This window comes from Ziziphus jujuba, chromosome 3 (genome assembly GCF_031755915.1).
Source record: "Ziziphus jujuba cultivar Dongzao chromosome 3, ASM3175591v1".
In the NCBI taxonomy this organism is placed as follows: Eukaryota; Viridiplantae; Streptophyta; class Magnoliopsida; order Rosales; family Rhamnaceae; genus Ziziphus; species Ziziphus jujuba.
In genome coordinates, this window is record NC_083381.1 from 19,118,541 (window position 1) to 19,138,476 (window position 19,936).

The 19,936-nt window shown below is 32.7% G+C and overlaps 1 pseudogene; it reads left to right on the top strand.

The window, feature by feature from the left end:
* The first annotated feature begins 768 nt into the window (after positions 1-768).
* On the top strand, positions 769-4,828 carry LOC125423218 (MDIS1-interacting receptor like kinase 2-like; annotated as a pseudogene).
* Positions 4,829-19,936: the final 15,108 nt, after the last annotated feature.

A 19,936-nucleotide genomic window follows, 5' to 3' on the forward strand; every position in this document is an offset into this window, starting at 1 on the left:
AATATAACATCTACTCTAAAACTTATACCATATAGTTCAAAACTTTTGCAGGATCACTATTCAATTTTCATTTTTGGCACAAACTTGCCTTCTAGTTGTATTTTGTTGCAATTTATCTTTTTTTTTCTTCTTTTTTTTTTTTTGGGGTTACCTTAAAATAGGTTGTAAAAACTCAAAATTCAAAAATAAGAAGAAAAAAACACCCTTGTTAATAAAAGAAAACCATTTCATTTAAAAATTAGGAAAACTCAAGTAAAACAACCAAAAATTCTCTCGTACGCATATACCAATGCTTCTTTAAGACCCATAATCTATGCAATGTTGGTGCTATAGACATTTTCGTATGCACATGTGCCGTTGTTGCCACATAATAAAAATCCATCACTCTGCAATGGTGTTTGCCTGTTCGGCAGTTTTTTCGTTAGGAGCCTGTTCGACAATTCATTATAAGTTTTTAATGTTTCAATTTGTTAATGTCTAATTTATTTCTAAGTGGAATTATGAGTTTTACTTAAGAGGGTGTTTTTGTCTTCTGACCAGACAATTTTGACCTTAATTATCCATTTTGAAGTAAAAAAAAAAAAAAAATGATAAATTGCAATAAAAATGTAACTAGAATGTAAGTTTCTGCCAAAAAAAAAAAAAAAAAAACGGATGGCGATCTTTCAAAAGTTTTAAACTAGGAGGCATGTTATTGTAATTTCCCCTTCTTTTTCTTTTAAATAAATAAAATGCTCTCTCCCTGTATATATTCGAAAGGAAGCCAAGGCATTTAAGCGTTGCTTAATTAGATAATCAAAGTTAAAAAATTATCAAGTCCATGGCACCCTGGAGTCTAAACCTTGTTGTACGGTCACTTGATCAGTTTTTGTTGTTTATCATCATTCCTCTGTTTCTTTGTTCGTCTAGTATTTGTTTTGCAATAAGTGGAGAGGCAGAGGCCCTTGTGAAATGGAAGGACAGCCTTGATATGAATCCAACTACTCATTCTCTTCTCCGCTCTTGGAATCTCAATTCTACTGATTCAACTTCTCACTATCTCTATAATAATACCCCCTGTACCTGGGTTGGGATCACTTGTGACGAGTTTGGAAGTGTCATCAACATTACTCTCGAAAGCAGCAATCTGAAAGGTACGCTTCACAACTTCAACTTCTCCTCCTTTCCCAGATTACTCACTCTTGACTTTTATAACAACTCCCTCTATGGAAGTATCCCATCTCACATTGGCAACCTTTCCACACTCACCATACTTGATATGGGGTCCAATCATCTCTCTGGAATCATTCCTTCCCAAATATACCTTTTGACTTGTTTACGTTTCCTTGGTTTGGATAGCAATTATTTGAACGGCTCTATACCACCTCAAATAGGCATGTTGGTGTCTCTTGAAGTGATTTATGCTTATAGTAACAATCTTTCAGGTTCAATTCCTTTGTCCATTGGAAACTTGAGCAAGTTAACTATATTGAGTCTTCATGGAAACAAAATAGTTGGGTCCATTCCCAATGAGATCGGACAGCTTAAATCACTCACTATCCTTTATTTGTATGATAACCAACTTAGTGGCTCAATTTCTATATCCATTGGAAACTTGAGCAAGTTAACTGAATTGAGTATTGGTGGTACCAAAATAGTTGGGTCCATCCCCAATGAGATTGGACAGCTTAAATCACTCACTTACCTTTATTTGTATAATAACCAACTCACTGGCTCAATTCCTGAGTCCATTGGAAACTTGAGGAAGTTAATTGGTTTGGAACTTTGTGTAAACAAAATAGTTGGGTCCATTCCCAATGAGATTGGACAGCTTAAATCACTTACTACCCTTTATTTGTATTATAACCAACTCAGTGGCTCAATTCCTATGTCCATTGGAAACTTGAGCAAGTTAACTGAATTGGAGCTTAGTGGAAACAAAATAGTTGGGTCCATCCCCAATGAGATTGGACATCTTAAATCACTCACCAAGCTGGATTTAAATAATAACCAGCTCATTGGCTCAATTCCTGTGTCCATTGGACAGCTAAAATCTCTTATTGAGCTTTCACTTCATGATAATTATCTCACTGGCTATCTACCAGATAATATTTGTCTTAACAGGAAGCTTAGATGGTTTGCAGTAGGTTTTAATAGCTTTAAAGGTTCCATTCCAAAAAGCATAACAAACTGCAGTTCCTTACTTAGATTTTCAGTTGAGGGGAATAAACTAACAGGGAATGTATCAGAAGTGTTTGGAATATACGCAAACTTGTATTATATGGACTTGAGCAACAATAAGTTTTTTGGAGAACTTACTGGAAACTGGGGAAAGTGTCCAAACCTCACCATGTTGAGCATGTCTAACAATAAAATTTCCGGTAGGCTACCTCCTGAACTTGGGAAGGCTATGCAATTGCAAAAACTTGACCTCTCTTCCAACCTTTTTGTAGGTAAAATTCCAAAAGAATTGGGACAACTGAAAATGTTATACATTCTCATGCTCAATGATAATTTCCTTTCCGGCAATATTCCTGCAGAAATTGGAATGATTTTGGATCTTGAACACTTGACCTTGCAGCCAACCAATTGAGTGGACCACTTCCAATGCATTTGGAACACTGTTCAAAACTACTCCATTTAAACTTGAGAAATAACAAATTCAGTGGAAATATTCCCTTCCAAATTGGGAATCTGTACTCCCTCGAAAATCTTGATCTAAGTAAGAATTTGCTTTCAGGAAAGTTGCCTTTGGAGCTTGGTCATTTGGATAAGCTAGAAACATTTAACCTCTCACACAACAATCTGTCAGGCTCAATACCATCCACGTTTAAAGAACTGATGAGCTTGACATCTGTTGATATATCCTACAATCAGTTAGAAGGTCCTCTTCCCAACAACAAAGCCTTCCTAGAGGCCCCATTTGAAGCATTGGAAGATAATAAAGGTTTGTGTGGCAACAACACAAATATAAAGATTTGCCCCATACCTAAAGAGAACAGAAGTAAAGTTATAATATTTTCAGTCATAATGTCTATATCTTGCGCTCTAATTCTATCATTTATCATTGTTGGAGTACTATTTATTTGCAAAAAGAGAGAGAGGCATGTTGATGAGCCAAGACAAACACAAATGACTGTAACTTTCTTTGAAGCATGGAGCCATAATGGGAAAAATGTTCATGAAGAAATAGTTGAAGCAACCGAGAGCTTCAGCTCTAAATATTGCATTGGAGTTGGAGGATTTGGAACTGTCTATAAATCAGTGCTGTCAACAGGGCAAGTTTTTGCCGTGAAAAAATGGCATGAAAATGGGGCTAATAAGGAAGCCTTTGATAGTGAGATTAATGTGTTGACAAGAGCTCGCCACCGAAATATCATTAAGCTTTATGGATTTTGTTCGCATATAAGACACTCATATTTGGTGTATGAGTTCATGGAAGAGGGAAGCTTAGTGAAGATATTGAGGGATAATGTTAAGGCAGTGGAGTTGGAGTGGACCAAGAGAATAAACGTGGTGAAAGGTTTGGCCAATGCCATATCATACATGCACCATGAATGTTGTCCACCTATAATTCATAGGGACATATCAACTAAGAATATTCTATTGGACCATGATTACGAGGCTCACATTTCTGACTTTGGTTCTGCTACAACTTTGGATCTAGAGTCATCGAATTGGACTCCATTTGCAGGAACCCTTGGCTACTCAGCCCCAGGTAAGTATCCCATCAAAGTTACTCCTTTATGTTAAATCCTTAATGCATCCTTTGGTTCCTTTCCCCTTTTTTTTTTTTTTGGTTAAGCAACCAAGAAAACTCATGCTCTGGTCATTTTATTAAAAATAATAATAATAACAATAATAATAATTTGTACAACAGAAATAGTGCTTTTTATTTTGAGAAAACAAGAACTAAGAAGTTCCTAGCAGAAGCATGAAAGGTATACCTAGCAAAAGGATTCAAGATCAAATCATATTTTTTGTATGTATTTACGTACTGTGTTTTTCAAATAGCTTCAACGGCAGATTTCTATATCAGACATGAGAACCATGTATTATGCATATTTGCTATACATAGGTAACAGAGATTAACTAGAATGATTTGACTAATGTACTTTTGAGGCCTATGTATATATATAAATAGAAGAAGATTTATATAATTTAATTCACTGAATGTGATGAAACAAATATTTCTTACTTATTTGCAATTGGCATATACAAAAAGTATCTGATCATCGGAAAATACTAACTCAAAGTCATATTTCTTTGAAGAGCTTGCTTACACAATGGAAGTAAATGAGAAGATAGACATGTACAGCTTCGGAGTTGTAACATTAGAAGTAATCATGGGAAAGCATCCAGGAGATCTCATATCATCTTTGTTACCATCACCGTGACCGGATTTCGATGTTCTACTTAAGGATGTACTGGATCAACGTCTCTCGCCTCCAAGGAGGCAAATAGCGGACCAAGTGATCTCCATTGCAGAAATAGCATTTGCATGCCTACAACAAAGTCCACAGTCTCGGCCAACTATAAAGCAAGTATCTCAGAAGCTGTCAACTCCATTACAATCATTATCAGAGCCTTTTCATATGATTACAATAAAGCAGCTGTTTGATTCCCCAACATGGACATCCTAAATTGCTGCAGTATTTCCTAGTTTTAGATTGTCTACATGTGTGTCTTTGCATTTGCTTTCACTCTGTCATTCTTCATTATTCAACGGTTTGTTTTTCTTTTTCTGCTTAATAAGTTAGGCCAAGCTTAGATATTCCAAGACATGGTAGTGTCATGCCTGCCTTCTTGTGTCTTTAATGGATAAAAAACATGATCTGGGATTTCTCTAGCAGCTTTTTTTTTTTTTTTGGAACAAACAATTTCATGACTCTTGTTAACCGTTGGAGGGGAATGTCTTTGGTGACTTTTAACATATAAGACTTTAATAATGTTCTGTTGCTTTTAATGAAAGAAATTATATCTCTGTAGCTTTCAGAATTCTCTCTAATAATGTTCTGATGAGCATTAAAAAAAAAAAAAAAAAAAAAAATTCTCTGTCTTGTGAGCATAAAAATAAGATATTGCTCTTGATCGATAGGCTATCTCTAATGGAAATCATTCTCCATATCATTGAAATAATTGAAATCATTCTCCATCTTGAATACATGATGCATACTATGTGTAATAACTTGCAGAACTGGAAACAGATCACGAGCCCCCTAAAAGAGAGAATTTCACCAAATAAAACAGAACATTAACTTGGCCTATAGAAGTAGCAGTCAATTTTATCCACGATCAGAATTTAGAACCATAAAAAAAGCCCATTAACTAACCTATTTTTTCAAAACAATGGTTTAACAATGTTGCTAGATTTATCTAAAAGACTAAAACCATTGTTAAATGGAAGATATTCTTTTAATTTATTACATACTTTCCTCTCTGGTGCATACTTTATATTCCTATTCATATTTGTGACAGAAAGACTAGAGAATTAGAGATTCATATTAGAAAAGCTGAAAGTCACTTTCAAAATGAAAAATCAAACAAAGCCCATCAATTCATTTTTCTTTAAGTCAAGACAAGTACTTGTGTCTAAAAGTAGAAAAAACGAATAGCTCATTTGCCAAAATGTAAAAAGTTGCACAAAGTGCTCCATAAGTCTAAAAAGTTTCGGTCAAACTAAATTCATATACTGCAACTCAAGCCAAATGGACTTCCTCATTTCTAGTGTGAATTAAAGGCTCTCTTAATCAAAGACAGTGGTATATTAGCAATCAAAAGGACTTTTCCAGCGTGTAACACGTTTATAAATTCAGTCATGCCAGTGTGTAAAAGTTTATCAATTTCTAAGGTCATTGCAGTATGTAACATGTTTATCAAATACAAATAAAAACTCAAATCCTGGCCGGCTTAAAAAAGCAACCATTAAGACTACTTCGATATGGGGAAGTGCACAGAGAAAGATCCATTACAAGCTGACAGTCACAAATCAAAAGGAAAAAATAAATGGAATCCTCAGCTCATTGGCAAAAATAATAGTAATAACAATAATAATGATAATAATAATAATAATAATAATAAAATGACATGATTCAGAGACTCATAAATTTATACAAACCATTATTTTATTTGTACTTTTTTTTGGCACTTTAGTTAATTATTACATTTACATATAAAATGTGTGCAATTAGAGCATATAACAATATATAAAAGGGCCATACCCAAAAAAAAAAAGAAAAACAAAAGGCAAAAATAATATATAAAAAGGGCTAATTGATTCAAGCGGAATAAAAATTAGAGCATCAAAAGAATTGAAGAATAGCTAGCATCATTAAAACTGGGTACATATAAAATGTGACTCCACAAATATCCAATTACAACAATAAAGTAAATGAAAAAAAAAAAAGGAAAAAAAATTAGCTCGACTTGTTCATAAAAAGCTCGAACTTAGCTTGGTTTGATTTATTATAATATAAACAACTTTGAAACTTAAACATTTGTGTTTTAAAATAAAAGTTTTAATATTGATAATTAATAAATTTCATTTGCTTTATTAATTTTATTATAAAATAAATTTATTTTTAAAATGTTTATAAATTTAAAATATAAAAAATATTGTTCATGCATTATAAATATTCAATATATTTAAAATCATAATATAATTTTCAATTTATTAATATAAAGAATAAATTCAAGCTATTTACTAGCATTATTTATTATTCAAGATCAAACCATGAACTTCGTTTGTTGTTCAAGATTGGCCAATTTTCTTTACAAGTTGAGCATGAGTTAAAATTAAACCGATCATGAGCTACTTAAATCTATTTACAACCCTAGTTAGGATTGGGAAATAGTGTAACACCCCATCCCAAACTACATCGGAATTCTTGCACGTTGATCGAGGTTGACCGTTGACCGAGTAAGTCAAAAAGTTGACTTTTTGTTCCGGTTGACATTTCTAGTTGACCATGGTACTGTAGCAAAGTACATGATGCCCCGAGTTCGTAGACTAGTAGCACGTAAAAAATGGAGCTACGGTTTGAAAGTTATGAGCAAAACAAGTCGAGATTCAAACTGTCCAAAAGGTGCCGGGAGTTGACTTTTTATGGTTGTAGAATTTTGTTTTGACTTTTGTATGGTTATAAAATACTCGTTGATACGAGTTCATAGACTAGCGGCACGCTTAAATTGGACATCTGGTTAAAAAGTTATGGACATGCGAAGTTTTCCGAATACCGTAATATTTTAAAATATCTGGCTTGAGTGAACAGTACGGGCCACGTGTCACAATTTCAACCAATCCCATGCGTGAACAGTGTCACCCATGGGTGGCTTTTATTCAGGCAAAACCACGCGAGCTGGCGGAAGGAGAGAGAAAGAGGGGAGGAGAGAGAGAAAGAGAGAGAGAGAGAGAGAGAGAACCGACCGGCCACCGTCACTTAGCCGTTTTTCGGCCACCCTTTCCTCACATGCACCACCCCACCTTGAAGACCACCTGAAAACCGGTCGGCCAACCAAAAACCACGGCCAATTGATCGCTGACGCGCCCGGATTGAGGCTTTTTCCGGCGGTAGTGCCGATTCCTTCAAACCCCTATTTCTCCCTATTCCGGCCACTGTTTGCCTCACCGCCAGTTCCATTGAGTTATCCATCACCAGATCTACCTTCCCACCAAAAATCACGGCCAGTGGCCACCGGACGCGCCGCCGGCGGTGACGGGTTCTGGTGACCATGGTCGGTTGTCGGGAAAATTGACTTTCCGGCAAGTTTCCGGCTGCACCGCCCCTCCTTTCCCACTAATTCCGACCCTCTGAACCCAAATCCGGTGTCCCTTTCCTCAAATCTCAATGGATTGAGAGATCGAGGAGTTGAATCCTGAAAGCTTTCCGGAAAAATTTCGGCCACCTCAGGTCCGATCTCCGGGAAGTAAGACCGGATTCATAATCCTCGTCACTCAAGCTTCGATTCGGTATATTACTCGTCAATTTTGGTTGTCGTTTGTGTTCGCTCCCTGGGTACCTATTTGGGAGTTACCCGATTAAAATATTAAAATAATTAGTTTTGTGTATTGTGGATATTTTAGGTGCACGTGTGGGTGGTGGAGTTGATCCTGTGGAGGATCTTGATTGATACACGTGCTTGAGGTGAGTGACCCACCTTTCAAACTATTTTGGGGTGATTAATTATATTTATTTTGTGTTAATTTGATATCTAGAATTATGCTCATGTGGTGGAATTTAAATATAATTGTGGAAAAAATATTATTTTATATATTTATATATACCCATTGATGCTAAATGAAAGTTTGGATTATAAAGAAATTCTCGATTATTATTATTGTGATTTAATTGTATTTATTACGCATGAGCAAGGTATTTTCATTAATTAATTGTATTTGGATTTTAATATTATTTTTGGGCATGATTGGATTTTAAATATTTCAAGGAAAATATTGGTTTAAGTTGGTGGTTTCAAATTTTATAATTATGCCCTTGGAGCATTATTTGATTGATTTTATGATTTGGGAAGGAAATTATTTGTATATTATTATCGGTGGATTTGTGCTGGAAATGTTAAAGAAAAATGTGGGAGGTTGAGTTCGAAATTATTTGTTTTAGACGTACTCATACAGTACTGGTGTTTTGTACTGTATATGTTGATGAGCGCGCATGTTACAATGTCTCCCGTGAGTTGCCATTGGACCGAGGGTAGGAAAGTTTGATATTGGCCATAAGCCGCCCCCTCCATGGCCGGGATGACGGTTTAAGCAGCGGCGCTGTCGGGACATCGAAGCGACCGTATGCAAGTTTCTCTCTTTAACCTCCCGCCGGAAGGTGCTCGGGACACTGGGTATCGGAGGGCATCACTGGTATATGGTATGATCCATCAAGTATAAATTTTCAGATAGAAATTTCAAACCCTAAAAGTTTTAAAATCGTATTTAAATTAAATGCATTTAATTTGTTTTATCATCTATTTATAATTATTTAAATTATATTTTTGATGTTGTTTATCTTAATTTATTTAATCAAATTATATGAATTATATATTGAATTTTTTCCTTTATGTTATATTTCTTTCATGCAAGTATTCCAAATTTATTTTGTTATATTTCATTACATTTTATTCATATTTGGACTATTTAATTATTTATTAAATTAATTATTACTTGATTTGCAGGGCATAAAATATTGGGTTTATTTTTGTTCTTATGCCAAATTTCTTTAATATAAGTATTATTTATGATTTTATTTATGGTATCCAATGATGCCTTATTCTATTTTTCCATTATAAATTTGGATCCTTAAATTCTTGTATTTTATTCGAAATTTAGTTAACTAATTGTTTCCTTGGTTTTCGGGGAATACAAATAACGGGTTTCGTGAAAATGTTTTAAAAGGGGAACATTTCCAATGGAGTGAATAGTAAGGGTTTTGAGATAAAATATTATTTTCAATCAATTATTATTTATTTACTTATTTATTCTTAATTAATCAAATGCACTATAATTATCGTTACTATTATAATTGTATAGTAGATAGGGTCACTCACTGGGATGATTAGCATCTCATATTTCTAAATTCCGTTCCCCTAGGTACAAGGTTTGGGAGACGTTGATCGTTCGGGATGAGCCCGACGTCTCAGTTCATTGCCGAAAGTCCAAGAAGCATTTCTTCCCTTTTTGCTCTTCATCTTGTATTACTTCCTTATCTAACGTTGAATAAATTTTAAATTTATTTGTATAATGCTCTGTATACTGTATTGAACACATTTTATTAAATACTGCATTAATTCCCTGTTATTATTTTGAAGTACTGCAAATTTGTGGAATTATATTGTAGTAATGTGGGAGGAATAAGGGAATGTTTCTAGAAGTGTGTTTTCAGTGCAGAAAAATTGTGGTAAGTCCAACCCTTAGGGGAGGTTCTGCCGGATTTTCCATTGGAAGGTCCGGTAGAATTTCCCTGCTGAGATCAGGGCTTGTCTAGGATTCTGGTGAGGAATTTTAGACGGATCCTGATAAATAGAGCTTAAATGGCCCTAAATATATTTACAATTTGGTACTAGTAAGAATATCCTCAACTTTTTAAGTTAAGAATAAGTGGAGTTGACAATATAGAATCTCCAGATTACATGTCAAATTGAATTTGTCACATCAAATAATTATAATCCAATGGCTATTAATGTTGAAGTGAAGACTGAAAAAGATGAAGATAGGTAGTTGAGCCAGCGAATGAAGTGTCTCAGTGCTACTGCTGATGCAGCACTAGGTAGAACTTGCAGGGCCACCCAAATAAAGCTGCAATGCCTGCGGCATTGGTTGCTTTCTTCTATAGAAAATAGAGGAGGTAGCGCTGTGGTCCTGTAGCGGGCTTCCTAAGGTGTTTTTTTGTTCGTTAACTCTTTCTCTCTCTCATAAATTAGGTTTACATCATTTATATTATTTTATCTCAAATAATACAATATATACGTGTTTGTGTATATATATATATATATTATAAATATAATAAATCAGGATAGCACAGAGGATGCATCCACCACGGCTCCCAAGCTTGAATCTGGACCCTAAGCTGGTGTGCTCTTTGAATGTAAAGATCACATTGATTACTAAACCAGGTAAAAATCTCGTCTCCTCTTTTATTTTTCTGTTGTGTGTGTTTCGTGTGTGCTTTGTTATTTCTCTTGCTATTTCACTGCAAGTATCAATCCCAAACCTATAGAAAATTAGGAAAGAAGCCTTGGTTTTTTTCCAACTCTAAGTAATTGAGCTCATTTATCCTCCTCAACTTTTAAAGTTGGAAATATTGTCACTAGAGCACCATTGTATATATCATACATATAGAAACGCGTTCAGCTAGATAGAAAGTGAGCCGAGTACACTATTATGAACTTTGTACATGGCTTTTTTATTTATTTGAAATTAAAGAAAAATATATAATATTTCAGTAATATTACAAGTATCAAAATATTCATTAAATTTATTTACTACATAACATGTATTAAAATATTATTGGTTGATATATTCATATAATTTAAATATTAAAAAATAAATTTTTAAATGGATAAATAAATTTAAAAAAAATTAATTAATTAAATGTTATCACATTATCTATCATATCATTAAATTAAAATTTACTAAACATTTTACAGCAGTCTTTATTAAATTATTTTACTAAAATACCCTTCTTCTTCATAAACCCTAATTTTTTCAACCTTTGGTTAATGATAAAAAGAAAAAAATATACGAGACACAGGGTTTGTCCTTGGCCTTGTGTCCGTGCCTCTCTGTACCGATAGAGCTTTGATTGAGGTGGAGCAAGCTAAGGCTGAAAGCTGCGATCACATCCTTTTCATGTCTAGTGGCTAATTGTTCAATTACTTTGTTGATTTTTTTTTTTTTCAGAAACTGGAATTGAAAAACTTGGAAATTCTACCCGTGGAGGAATGCAATTGGTGCTGGAATCACTTGCAGATCCGATGACTAATTGCGATGATTCTTATCATTGGTGGTTGTGATGGAGTAGAGAAATTAGAATAATAATAATAAAATTAAAAAAAAATGAAGAAAAGGTTTCCAGGGTGAGGTAAAGATGGGAGGGTATTTTGGCAAACATATTAATAAAGAAACTGTATACAGGTGGTTTGGAATTATGAAAAGAAATACTCTTTAATAACTGTAGCATTATTTATAATATTTTTTTCGTTGATTTTCACATGGTAATATCAGGTCAATTGGTACCATTCCAAATCAATATTTGACACCTGTTAAAATGCCATAGCATCTCACGTTTCTAATTCCTTTTTTTTTTTGCCTTGGAAACGTAAATAACTTCTGCATGCTGTTTCTTCTTCTCTTCCGTGGTGTAAATGAACAACTCTTTTCTTTATCTGCAATTGTCGATCATCAAAGCCAGACTTTTTTTTTTATTTCTTTTTTTTCAATTGACCTATCTACCGAACTCCTTCAATTTCAAATTATTTCAGGATTAGTTTGGATGGACAGAGGATACATTCGAGCATTGTAACACATTAGATCTTGCATAAGTCGGTGTACTAAAATAATATAGCTCTCGATCTCCACCCGTTTGATTTGTATTTGAGATTTCCATTAGGATTTTAACGCCTAAAAAAAAAAAAAAAAAGAAAGGTTTGGAGCTCTCTTTGAAGGCTCACTTTTTTTATCTAATCACTACGCGAAAAATAAGCTCTAGCGACACATTATTAGCGACGCTACGAGAAAAATGCGTCTAAAAAAATAATACCGCGACTCTGAGGTTAATACGTCAGTAAAAATTCGACCAATCGACGACGCATAAAAAAAAGGTGTCGTCGAGAAGTCGCAAGAAACAAACACACACGACGCATAATATTTAGAGTCGCTGAATAAACACAGTTATGCGTCGCCTATTAGTGTAACATTGTCTTTTTCTTTTTTTTTTTGTTTTGCGTTTTTTTAAGTATGTAATAGTTGATGTTCTTTCAAATTTAAATAACAAGTGAAAATGTTTAAATATTTGGGAAAATATTTTATTGATATAAGGCGACGTATACACTATTATGCGTCGCCCATTAGGGAAAAAATTTATATTTTTTGTTGTTTTTTCTAAGTATTAAACAGTTGATATTCTTTTAACTTTAAATAACAAGTGAAAATGTTTAAGCAGCATGACATTTTTTTTTTGAAAAAAATATTTTAAAAGATTTATTAATGATATCAGGAGACAAGAAGAATTGCGGGTCGCCTATTAGTCTATTATCATATATTTTTTTTGAAATTTTTAGTAAGTATTAAACAGTTGATTTCTTTCAACTTTAAATAACAAGTGAAAATGTTATAGCTGATTCACAGTGATTTTTTTTTTTTTGTTTTCTCAAATAAATTTTTAGCAAATATGTTATTGATATATGGCGACGCATAAATACCATTATGCGTCGCCTATTATGGTGAAATTTTTTTTTTTTGGTGTTTTTCTGATTTCTTTCAACTTTAAATAACAAGTGAAAATGTTATAGCTGCTTCACAGTGCTGTTTTTTTGTTTTTTCAAATAAATTTATAGAAAATATGTTATTGATTTATGGCGACGCATAAATACCATTATGCGTCGCCTATTATTGTGAAATTTTTTTTTTTTGTGTCTTTCTGATTTGTTTCAACTTTAAATAAAAAGTGAAAATGTTATAGCTGCTTCACAGTGATTTTTTTTTTGTTTTGTCAAATAAATTTTTAGCAAATATTTTATTTATATATGGCGACGCATAAATACCATTATGCGTCGTCTAATATTGTGAAAAAAAATTTTTTTGGTGTTTTTCTGATTTGTTTCCACTTTAAATAAAAAGTGAAAATGTTATAGCTGCTTCACAGTGATTTTATTTTTTTGATTTTTTTAATAAATTTTTACCAAAAATTTTCTTGATATATGGCGACGTATAAATAACATTATGCGTCGCCTAGTATTGTGAAACAGGAAGATTTTAAAAAAAACACCTTCTCTAACTAGTTTAAATCTTTTAACTGGTTATTTGATGCAGGGATAAAATCAGATTGATTAAAAAAATAAAAAAACAAAACTCATTTATGTTGTTTAAATATTTTCACTGCTTATTTGATAATGTAAGAAAATCAAATTGTTAAAAACCGTGGTTTTTTTGAAAGAAGAAAAAAAAATGGGGTATTAGGCGACGCATAATACTGCTTATGCGTCGCCTAAACCCTAAATTAAAAAAAAAAAAAAAAAAAAAAAAAAAAAAAAAAAAAAAACCTCTCTTTATATTGTTTCAATATCTTCACTGGTTATTTCATGCTCAACTAAAATCCAATTGTTAAAAATGAAGGTTTAAAAAAAATATATATAGATAGGGTAGTAGGCGACGCATAATCATGATTATGCGTCGCCTATTACTAAAATTCAAAAAAAAAAAAAACTCTCTTTATCTTGTTTAAATATCTTCACTGGTTATTTGATGCTCCAACAAAATCAAATTGTTAAAAATGAAGGTTTAAAAAAAATATATATAGGGTATTAGGCGACGCATAAGCATGGTTATGCGTCGCCTATTACTAAAAAAAAAAAAAAAAAAAAAAAAAACAAACTCTGTTTATCATCTTTAAATATTTTCACTGGTTATTTGATGCTGGAAGAAAATCAAATTGTTAAACAGGAAGATTTTAAAAAAAACACCTTCTCTAACTAGTTTAAATCTTTTAACTGGTTATTTGATGCAGAGATAACATCAGATTGATTAAAAAAATAAAAAAACAAAACTCATTTATGTTGTTTAAATATTTTCACTGCTTATTTGATGATGTAAGAAAATCAAATTGTTAAAAACCATGGTTTTTTTGAAAGAAGAAAAAAAAAAAAAAGGTATTAGGCGACGCATAATACTGCTTATGCGTCGCCTAAACCCTAAATTAAAAAAAAAAAACAAAAAAAAAAACCTCTCTTTATATTGTTTCAATATCTTCACTGGTTATTTCATGCTCAGCTAAAATCCAATTGTTAAAAATGAAGGTTTAAAAAAAATATATATAGATAGGGTATTAGGCGACGCATAATCATGATTATGCGTCGCCTATTACTAAAATTCAAAAAAAAAAAAAACTCTCTTTATCTTGTTTAAATATCTTCACTGGTTATTTGATGCTCCAACAAAATCAAATTGTTAAAAATGAAGGTTTAAAAAAAATATATATAGGGTATTAGGCGACGCATAAGCATGGTTATGCGTCGCCTATTACTAAAAAAAAAAAAAAAAAAAAAACAAACTCTGTTTATCATCTTTAAATATTTTCACTGGTCATTTGATGCTGGAAGAAAATCAAATTGCTAAACAGGAAGATTTTAAAAAAAACACATTTTGTAACTAGTTTAAATCTTTTAACTGGTTATTTGATGCAGGGATAAAATCAGATTGATTAAAAAAATAAAAAAACAAAACTCATTTATGTTGTTTAAATATTTTCACTGCTTATTTGATGATGGAAGAAAATCAAATTGTTAAAAACCATGGTTTTTTTGAAAGAAGAAAAAAAAAATGGGGTATTAGGCGACGCATAATACTGATTATGCGTCGCCTAAACCCTAAATTAAAAAAAAAAAACAAAAAAAAAAACCTCTCTTTATATTGTTTCAATATCTTCACTGGTTATTTCATGCTCAACTAAAATCCAATTGTTAAAAATGAAGGTTTAAAAAAAATATATATAGATAGGGTATTAGGCGACGCATAATCATGATTATGCGTCGCCTATTACTAAAATTCAAAAAAAAAAAAAAACTTTAAAAAAAATATATATAGGGTATTAGGCGACGCATAACCATGCTTATGCGTCGCCTACCACTAAAATTCAAAAAAAAAAAAACTATCTTTATCTTGTTTAAATATCTTCACTGGTTATTTGATGCACCAACAAAATCAAATTGTTAAAAATGAAGGTTTAAAAAAAATATATATAGGGTATTAGGCGACGCATAAGCATCGTTATGCGTCGCCTATTACTAAAATTCAAACAAAAAAAAAAAACTCTCTTGATCTTGTTTAAATATCTTCACTGGTTATTTGATGCTCAACTAAAATCCAACTGTTAAAAATGAAGGTTTAAAAAAAAATAGGGTATTAGGCGACGCATAATCATGCTTATGCGTCGCCTATTACTAAAATAACAAGTGAAAATGTTATAGCTGCTTCACAGTGCTGTTTTTTTTGTTTTTTCAAATAAAGTTTTAGAAAATATGTTATAGATTTATGGCGACACATAAATACCATTATGCGTCGCCTATTATTGTGAAAATTTTGTTTTTGTGTTTTTTCTGATTTGTTTTAACTTTAAATAAAAAGTGAAAATGTTAGAGCTGCTTCACAGTGATTTTATTTTTTTATTTTTTTAAATAAATTTTTAGCAAAATTTTTTTTGATTTATGGCGATGCATAAATACCATTATGCGTCGCCTATTATTGTGAATATTTTTTTTCCTTTGGTTTTGTGAAAATATTTATCAATCTGTTTTACTTTTGGCATCATATAATCTGTTAAAATATTGAAGCACATAACTGTGATGGTTTTTTTTTTTTTTTCTGCATTATTTGTATCAGGCGACTCTGAAGCATATTGTGCGTCGCCTGTTCATCGTTTATTTTAATTATTTTTAATATTGTTTGAAATTTTGTAAAATTGGTATGTTTGAAACCAAAGTTCATGCAAAACAAATACTACCTTATGAGCGATTTTCACAAATTTGTCTACGATATTTTATATGTACAAACAAAAGCTATTAACAAAATCTAGCTATTTCACTACCATGCATATATATATATTCATTGGTTTGAGATACTTGTGATCATCGCTGTTGCCCATTCATCTCTAAATTCGTTGACATTTTCAGCTTGTAACCAAGTGACACCTTCGTACTGAACATGAGAAACTTATGTTAATACATATAAAAATAATCATAAATATTAATTATTACATAATAGAAATATGATGAAATCATTAAATTAATAATAATTTACCATTCCTCTTAAGTCCCGGGGAGGAACTTTGCGCCTAATGATATCTCGCATTATCATCATCATATAGTAACCGCATTCCGTATTCCCGGGCTGCATCGGTGTCTAAATTTGCAAACAGTAAATTATGTGTAATATTAGATACGAATATATACAAGTATTTAAATTAACTAACAACTAATAATGCTAAGTTTTTATATATAATAATTACCTTAGTATTTTGCCACCGAAGTTTCTTTTCAAATGTCTTTCCTTGGTTCCATGCAACGAAGGAACTATATAGAAATATAAATATTGTATACGATTATACAATAGCTTCAAAAGTACAAATCCAATATATATAAGAACAATTAAGTAAAAATATTAGAGTTATTAATTAACTTACTCGTCGATCAAAGATTTTAGATCCTTATCAATTATATTCTTATGAGTCTTCAAAGAATCAAAAAACCATGCTACTGCTTTGTATAAATCAACAACACATAGCATCCAATGATTCCTAAAAACACCAATAAATATTTTAGTTAATATGATGTTTCTCGAAATGAATATTTTCATAACATAATTCAATAAAACTAACACAATATTACCTTGCACAGTAGGGAAATAACCATAGTTGATTATTTCTTGCATCTTGCCATCTACTCAATATATTTGATATCCGTTCATGAGGGTTTTGATGACCAACCGAAGCAATAATATCCGGATGAACAAAGCAATATTTCCCTTCGAAGGAGCCCGTCAATCCCTCACATAAATGCCTACATAATCCGATTACCAATAATTATAGTGTTTAATTAATTAAATTAAAGAATTAGTTATAAAGACATCCAAATTTAGTTTACCTTATGTAGAATGAGATGCATTCGGACGATAATTCTTGCATGTAACAAAAATCGTTTATATCGCTACTCGCTATGGCCAACTGTTGTTCTTCCCCAAAGATCTCTTTTTTCATATTAAAAAACCATAAATGATCGCTATCGACGTCCTTGATCCGACGTAGCAACTCTCAGATCGTTGGGGTAACGATTAAGGGATCAACATTATCATCTTCATCATTCTCAACATTTGACCTGTTCGAGCTTCCCTACAAAATATCAACAAACAACATTTAAAATAGAACAAAAATGAAATTATTTTAAACTTCATTAATATATATAGCTGCATCGAACAATACCTCCTCAGATGGCAAGATAACAAGATCTCTTGGCCATGCAACAAATGCACCTTCAGCATCACCGACACGTATGATGTCAAATGACGGAATAGGCAAAGGTGCAAATCCATCAATAACGTCATCAACAGTTACCTTATAATTTGCTGCACCTAGCTTCACACCATGGCACATATCCGTTGGCAGCGAAGGTACCAAAGTGCCACGTGCTACTATATGGCCAACATTGCCTTGTGCAAGATTGCATTTTACACCCTGCAAAGTTTAAAAAAAAAAAAAAATTAATATATATATGTTCACATGACAATATTCCTTCAACTTAAAGACTCGATCCCATGACCTCATGGCGGTAGGTAAGACCCTTCAACCATGGGAGCTATATAGATAGTAATAACCTACTTAAACATACATACATAAATATATATAAATAAATAAATAAATCACCTCAGGATAGATCCGAGGAGCATCAATCCAAGATGTAGATTGGGTCCCATGAGCAGCAACATCATCGAATTGGGTGCCCGGAGCATCAACATCATCGGCTGGGGGGGTCCCATGAGCAGCAACATCATCGACTTGGGTCCCACGAGCATTAACATCATCGGCTGGAGGGGTCCCTAGACCAGCAACATCATCGACTTGGGTCCCAGGAGCAGCAACAGTATCGGCTAGATGAGCGAGTGACGGAATCTGAATACCACATGCCGATATGAGCGCATCAACTTGGGCAGCGCTGCTGCTGCTTGAATTTCTGACGATCGCCATTAGACCTTTGAGCAGCGTCTCATACATTGAATTGTTTCCACTTCCCTCCGACTTGGTCTTTTTTTGTGAACTCGGCTTAGGAGTATGGAAAAAGTTATTCACCGTGTATCCTTTGCCTCGACCCCTAAGCCTACCTCCATACTCCTCTTTTCCCAAAGCTTGTGTTAGGATATCCACAGGAGGTGAAGGCCCAATTTCTCCTTCTGTTGCCTTCTTCTTTAAGTCATTCTACAATATATTGTTGAAATGATTGAATATATCAGTTTATATAATAATGAACTAAATAATAATATATGCAACAAATATTCATATAAAATACAATACTCACAATTTTTTCCGCTACATGTTCAGTTTCTTCATTTGCATATTTTCCATCCTTCCCCATACGTGCCCGTATCCACAGGTCATCTCGGTCTACATAATCTTCAGTGCCTCTTTCAAGTTGCTTCAAAATTACAAATAAATTAATTTTAATAATGCATGCAACTGATCAAGTAACAATGACAAAATTATTATGGTTAAATGTAAATAAAAATAAATTGCATACAATGGCTCTTTCTAATCTCGCGTAGCCCATTGCACCCATCCTATGCGGATACTTGTTTAATTGCCGTTTTTCCGAATATTTTTGACTTAATGCCTACAAAAGTTATAAACAAACATATTAGAAAACCCAAATAACATAAGTCACCATAACAAATTTTAATTTTTATATAAATAATGCCAGCGCAATTTAATACAACAGTACCGTGCGTTAAATAAACTATACCTGGAATTTATCCGACAACCTTTGTTGTACAAAATCATCCCACACCTCTTGGCTTATGAATTCATAAATTGAGGGTCGATGCTTCAACTTTTCGGGTGTGTCAATATATGGTCGAACAAAAGATCTATACAAGTAATTCTTGAATTTTCTCCATTTGTCACAACAATCTTTTAAAGTTGCCTTCCTAAAACTATCATCCTTACCCGTATATTGCTGCAAAATTAAAATATATATATATATATATTTAGTAACATTGATTGACAAGTAAATGCGGTAAGTTAGAAATGCAAGTAAAATGCATATATACAAGCTACAAATGCAAAAAAAGAATTATAAAATCTCCATCAATTAAATATTATTTATAATAAACAATATCTAACAATAATGCACTCCGTACCTTTATTGATGCCCATAGGTTATCTTTTAACCTATCGGACACATCTCTCCAATTAGGTATATTAATTGGTATTGTGCTCCTAGCCAACGAGCCCTCCAAATTGTTTAGTCGAACGGCCTCAGAGTTAATAGCAACTCCAACCTCATTATATTGAGGTTCCAAGCTTTTGTTTCCCGCCAAATGCTTCCTAAGGCCTTTCATTGTTGGGGATGATGTATTCGGCCTTTCCATATCACTGGATGGTGATCCAGCGCCATCCCCATCCGAGAGGACATGTTCATTAAAAGAATCCATAATTCTACATACAAAAAACATAAACACAAATTAATATTACTA